This window comes from Cupressus sempervirens, chromosome 5, assembly GCF_028749045.1.
Source record: "Cupressus sempervirens isolate cs-2001-9-10 chromosome 5, ASM2874904v1, whole genome shotgun sequence".
Classification (NCBI taxonomy): Eukaryota; Viridiplantae; Streptophyta; class Pinopsida; order Cupressales; family Cupressaceae; genus Cupressus; species Cupressus sempervirens.
The window spans coordinates 212133554-212139553 of record NC_143122.1 but is presented as its reverse complement, the minus strand read 5'-3'; positions in this window follow the sequence as shown (position 1 = coordinate 212139553).

Here is a 6000-nt window from a genome sequence, read left to right as displayed (position 1 = left end):
AATAGAAAGTCATGGTGATGTTGTACTGGGACTCATAGTCATGGTAGTAATTTTGATGTATCTTAGTACTCTTACTACTAAAGCATTGGTTTCTTAATACTCTAATAATGGACAAGGAACTAGCGATAGTGGCAGTTTCAATGAAGAGTTTAACACAAATGAATCCTTTGAAATTATGGACTCCTCTACCAATTTCATCTAGAACACCTTTCACCAAAGTTTGGCTAGAGATAGGAAGAATGTGGATGAGGTTACTCTCATCATTGAAAGAATGGGTAACATTGCATACACATGTAGGACATAATACACTTCAGTATAAACTATGTGGAAAATTATAAATGGGATGTAAGGGAATTCATAAGCTCTCTAACCCTCTTTACCACAATCAAAACAAGTTACTTTAAAAACACCTCTCTCTTATCCTTATCGAGGCCTTCCTCTTTCCTATACTCTTTGGTCTCCATAATTTTGATCACATGAGTGATTGAAACATTGAGTCCTATGGTTTTGGCTAGTAACCACATCTTCATTTTTCTTGTGGTCCTCATTTCAGCCTACAAATGACCTACCACTACCCCTTGATTCTTGGTCTTACCCTAATTTATTTAAATTAAACCTCTTGTTTATCTTCTCTTCAACTCTCAAGGAAAATTGGTACACCTCTTCAATATTGGTGATTCTAACCAGATTCAAATCCTCCTAAATTGATGTAAGAGCATCCTGGGTGTAAGAGCAATCTTGCATCAACCAAAAACATTCATTTTAGGTTTTTCAACAAGGGTTGTCTTAATGTAGAGATGTTTTATATGGAGGCTTTCTACTTAGTAAGTTAGGCATACAAGCTCTGAATGTCCAAATTTTAGAGGTGGATATTTACCTTGGTTATATTAGCTTGCTAGTTGAGGCTCAGTGCCATATTATGTACATTCATGGATTTATTGTGGATTTTTAGTTTCCAATTTTGGTATATAAAATTTAGGCTCACTATTAGAGGTCTAAAAGTTCCTGGATGAGGCCTAAAAACTTGATGAATGGGCACTTGCATGGATTTGAGCCTGTAGATTATGATCTAAAGTTTTGAAAAGTGGTTATAATAGCCAATTGCAACAAGGGTTTGAGATTTTTGTTCTTCCAAAGTTGCACCGACCAAAATATCCAAAATAAATGTCAAAGGTGTATTTGGAAAACTTTATATGTATTGTTAGGGTTTGTCAGCCCTAGGTATCAAGTTTGAGTATCTAGAACCTTTCTAGGTGGCATAAAATTGCTTATTTAAGAAATGCTCGAACATTGTCTAGGAAAGCTCTGGGTGATATTTTGTAGCTTTTTCTTGTAGATTACTATAATGAAGACACCCAAGTGGGTTAGCATATTGTAATTTCAAATACTATAATTCTGCATCCCATATTTTATTCTTGCAAATTGTTGTTGTTTCTTTGTTTTTGTTATATGTTTATGGTATTAAGGGGAGCAACCTTCAACAAATGGTATCAGAGTTAGAGTTCTTGAGTGTGTGGATAGATTTCCAATTGTGAGGTAGTTTGCACTAGGATCATGGTTTTGGGCTAAGCATGTAGATAGATCATCGATTGTGAGGTAGTTTGCACTAGGGTTTTAGCAGAAGTGTGAAAATGCCTCCATGAAGAGAGCATGATGGGAGAGTTGTAGGTGCTAAACTTGAAGGCTTTAGAGCCCTTCAAAGGAAAGTGAAAGGATTACAACAAAAAATTCATAGAGGAATTAATCTTTCCATAGGAAGTGATGGAAGTGGGGATGAAAGGGAAGAAGGAAGTAGTGATCAAGTAGTGGAAGATGAAGTTTTGAACCTAGAGCAAGAATGTCTTTTCAAGGCCATTTATTAGATTGGAAAAAGACCTAAGTTTGATGTTCCCACATTTTTGGGAAATCTTAACCTAGATGAATTGATTGATTGGATCAATGAATTGGAAGAGTACTTTGAATATGAAGATATTGAAGATCCAACTCAAGTTAAGTTTGTAAAGGACAAACTGAAGGGTCATGCAAAGATTTTGTTGAAGGAGATCTAGTTGGAGAGAAATAGAAGAGGGAAAGAAAAAATCACCAAATTGGATCAAATGATAGCTAAAATGAAGTGATAGTTCATTTCGGTAGATTATGAACTTGATTTGCTAAAGAAGATGCACGGGTTGAAGTAGGTGAGAAGATCTATTCAGGAGTATACTGAGAAGTTCTAACAAGCTTATCAGAACTAGCCATCCTAAAGCTGACAAGGAGAAATTTTCCTATTATCTATATGGGTAAAGGCTAAGCATTTAGGAGGAGCTAATTGAGGTTTGAATAACCAGTATTGAGGAGGCATACCAGTTTTCCCAAAGAGTTTAGAAGAAGTTGAGCAAAAAATTTGATAGCAAGAATAGTGGAAGAGGTCAAAGTGAAAGATCTAGTGGATGGTCTTATGGAGACCAAAATGATGATCTAAAGAACAAGGATGAGGCTAGAAGTAGCAATAAAAACTAGAGGGGAGACAATTCAAATCATTTCCATGATCAGAACAATAGAGATCAAAGAGGAAGAGGAAGAGGAAGAGGGCGAGGATCAAGAAGAGGGGGTTTTTGTGGAAAATGTTGTCACTATGGAGAAGAAGGGCATAGAGCATTTGAATGTTTCTAGGGCCAAGGAAGGAAAGATTAGAGAATCAAAGGCTTGGAAAGAGTTGCACATGTTGATGAAGATGCTAGATCATCACATTTTGAAGATGTTGAAAGAGGAGAAGTGTTGTGATGTGATCATTGATGGTGAAAGTACTAACAATATGGTGTCCAAAAACATGGTCATGAAGTTGAAGTTGAAGAGGAAAAAAAACCCACATCCATACCATATTTCTTGGGTGCAAGATGACCACAAGGTCATGCTCAATGAGAAATGCTTAGTGAAGTTCAAGATTGGAAGCTACCAGAATGAGGTGTTGTGTAATATCATACCTGTAGACATATGTCATATGTTTTTGGGTAGACCGTGGAAGTTTGATAGGCATGTTGTATATGATAGGTGAGCCAAAACCTACACTTTGACAAAGAATGAATTGAAACATTAGTTGAAGTCATTGAAGGAGAAAGAAGAAAACATGTGTAGTGTTGCTAGAATATGTTTCATTGATGGAAAGGAGTTTCTCCAAGGTATGAAGCATGAGCATATGTGTTTTTCTGTAATTCTAAAAGATGGTAAAGAAGGAGAAGAGGAAGTACCTACAAAAGTTTAGATATTTTGGAAGAGTTTTCTAATATTGTGTTAGGTAATGTACCTAATGGATTACCCATAATGAGGATAATCAGTCACCAGATGGATTTGATTCCAGGAGCTAGTTTTCCAAACAAGGCAGTACATAGAATGAAACCAATAGAAAGTAAAGAGTTGAACAAATGGGTTCATGAGTTTTTGTAGAAGGGGTTGATTTAAGAGAGTCTAAATCCATGTGTTGTACCAATAGTATTAGCACCAAAGAAGAATGGAGAATGGACGACATGCATAGATTATCACACTATCAACAAGATCACAATCAAGTATAGATTTCCATTTCTAAAGATGGATGATATTATGGACTATTTGACTGGAACTAAGTATTTCATAAAGATAGATTTAAAGATTTGGTACCATCAAATTTGCATCAAAGAAGGAAATTAGTGGAAGAATGTCTTCAAGTCAAGGTAAGAACTATATGAGTGTTTATTCATGCCATTTGGGCTAACCAATCCACTAATAACTTTCATGAGGTTCATGAATGAGATATTGAAGGAGTTTCTAGGTAAGTCTGTCATTTTTTACCTAGATGATATTTTGCTATTTAGTAAAACATTGAAGGAGCATTTGATGCATATCCAAAAGGTGTTTGATAAGTTGAGTGAAAAAAAAGTTGTTGATAAACCTAAAGAAGTGTAGTTTTGTGAAGAAGGAGTTGGTGTACCTAGGATTTGTAGTCTCAACAAAAGGTTTGAAAATGGACCTGAAGAAAGTGAAGGCTATCCATGAATGACCTACTCCAAAGAGTGCTAAAAAGGAAAGATCTTTTCATGGATTGGCTAGCTTTTATAAAAATTTCATAAGAGTTTTTAGCAGTATTTTTGGACCTTTGACTAAAACATTGAGAGAGGATAGGAAAGAATTTGAGAAAATAAGAATTTTAATTTGTTGATATAAAAAGTTGTAGAGTAGTTTGATTTAGCACTTCTAGATTTTAACAAGGTGTTTCATATAGACTGTGATGCTAGTGGTACAGCAATAGGAGCTATTTTGAGCCAAGAAGGTAGACCTATTGCTTACTTTAGTAAGAAATTGAATGATACCAAGAGAAAATATTTATTTATGATCAAGAGTTTTATGCTATAGTTCAGGCATTCAAGAAGTGGAGACACTATCTTCTTCCTAAGGAGTTTGTTTTTTTATACTGATAAACAAGCTTTGTAATATTTGAATAGTCAAGAAAATTAAATCAAAGGCATTTGAAGTGGGTTGAGTTTTTACAGAGTTATACATATGTTTTGAAACACGGGAGTGGGAAGTCTAATAGAGTTGCAAATTCTCTTAGTAGAAGACTTAAGGTGGTTGGGTTCAAGGAACTGTTACCTTTCACTCACCCGCCAAAGGTTTAAATTTTAAATGCTCAGCTCGTCTAATGGCTAGCTGCGAAAATATTATTTTTTATGCCAAGATCGAACCTTATGATGTATTTCGCAGCCCGCAGGATCTTCTCTATCAGATTTCAGCAAGATCAACGGTCGGTGTGATCTCGTCATTAGAGATGCACGGGTTTTAACATGGCGACATAGCGACCCTCCGCTACCTGTCGGTGAGAATCAGGTCTTACCCATCGGCGTCAGGAGAACAAATCAAATGCTGACACGCGTTCAACAAGCCTAGTAGTTTCGAGAGGAATGGCGAGTCTTCACGATCGTCGGATCCGTAGGGATCTACGGCTGTCGCTATCTCGCCATCGAGAACTACCCGAGAGTTAACGTTGGCGACATAGCGCCCAGGCACCACGTGTCTTGATGGAACCATGTTTCACACAGCTGGCGCGGTAAGGATTAAGCGATCGTCGGACCAATAGGGAAGTACCACATGTGCCATGGGCCCAGTGACTTACAAGGGAAGGGAGTTGCAAAACTCCATGATCGTTGGATCGAGGCCGATCGACGGTAGGCGCCATCGCGCTATGGCAGGGATGTGCGAAGGTTATCTTGGTGACATAGCGCCCGGCCAGGAAGTGTGACGGCAAGCAAGTTTACGATGGGCCAATTTTGTGGTGGGAAGAGGTCAGGAGCCAGAAAGTTTAGAAATGCTGGTGGGGCGCCATGGCGCCATCGGAAAACTCACGAGTTTTCCATTGGCGACATAGCGCCCAAACGGAAAACAGACCATGACGGACTCTCAGGCCTGGTGGGACCAAAGGACGAGACAGGTGGGATGAGCTATCTAACGTCATGGCCTTGTGATTGGTCAGGGTGGTACCTCATCTACCATGGTGGCATTTCAAAATACACCACGTTTGCATCAAAGGGTGAGATGGCAGTTGGGTGCTATCTTGCTATGGGAAGGTTGCCTCGATTTTCCCATAGCGACATAGCGCCTTAGTACCATGTGCCAGGTAAGTGGGGCCAAGTGTTAGGGAATTTGCCAGAATGGTGCTATGTCAGGCCAATGAAGGACTGCCACATATGCTAGATCAGAACATAGATATGAGGTAGCACTAGATCTTCAATGCAACCAGCACGTTGCAGGGGCGAGTTCTACATCGTTAGATCTACGAAGATCAGTGGCGGGCGCTATCTCGCCATGGAGAAACCACATGAATTTTGTGATAGCGAGTTAGCGCCCATGCGTTGCGTGTCCTCGTGGGCTTGGATTTGGATGCGTAGTTAACATCACAGTTACGATTGACAGTTAAGTTGCCAAGCCAATGATACAGTCTAGTTGGGGCATTGCAGTCACAGTTTGGTACCACCACAGATAGAGATAGTTGTT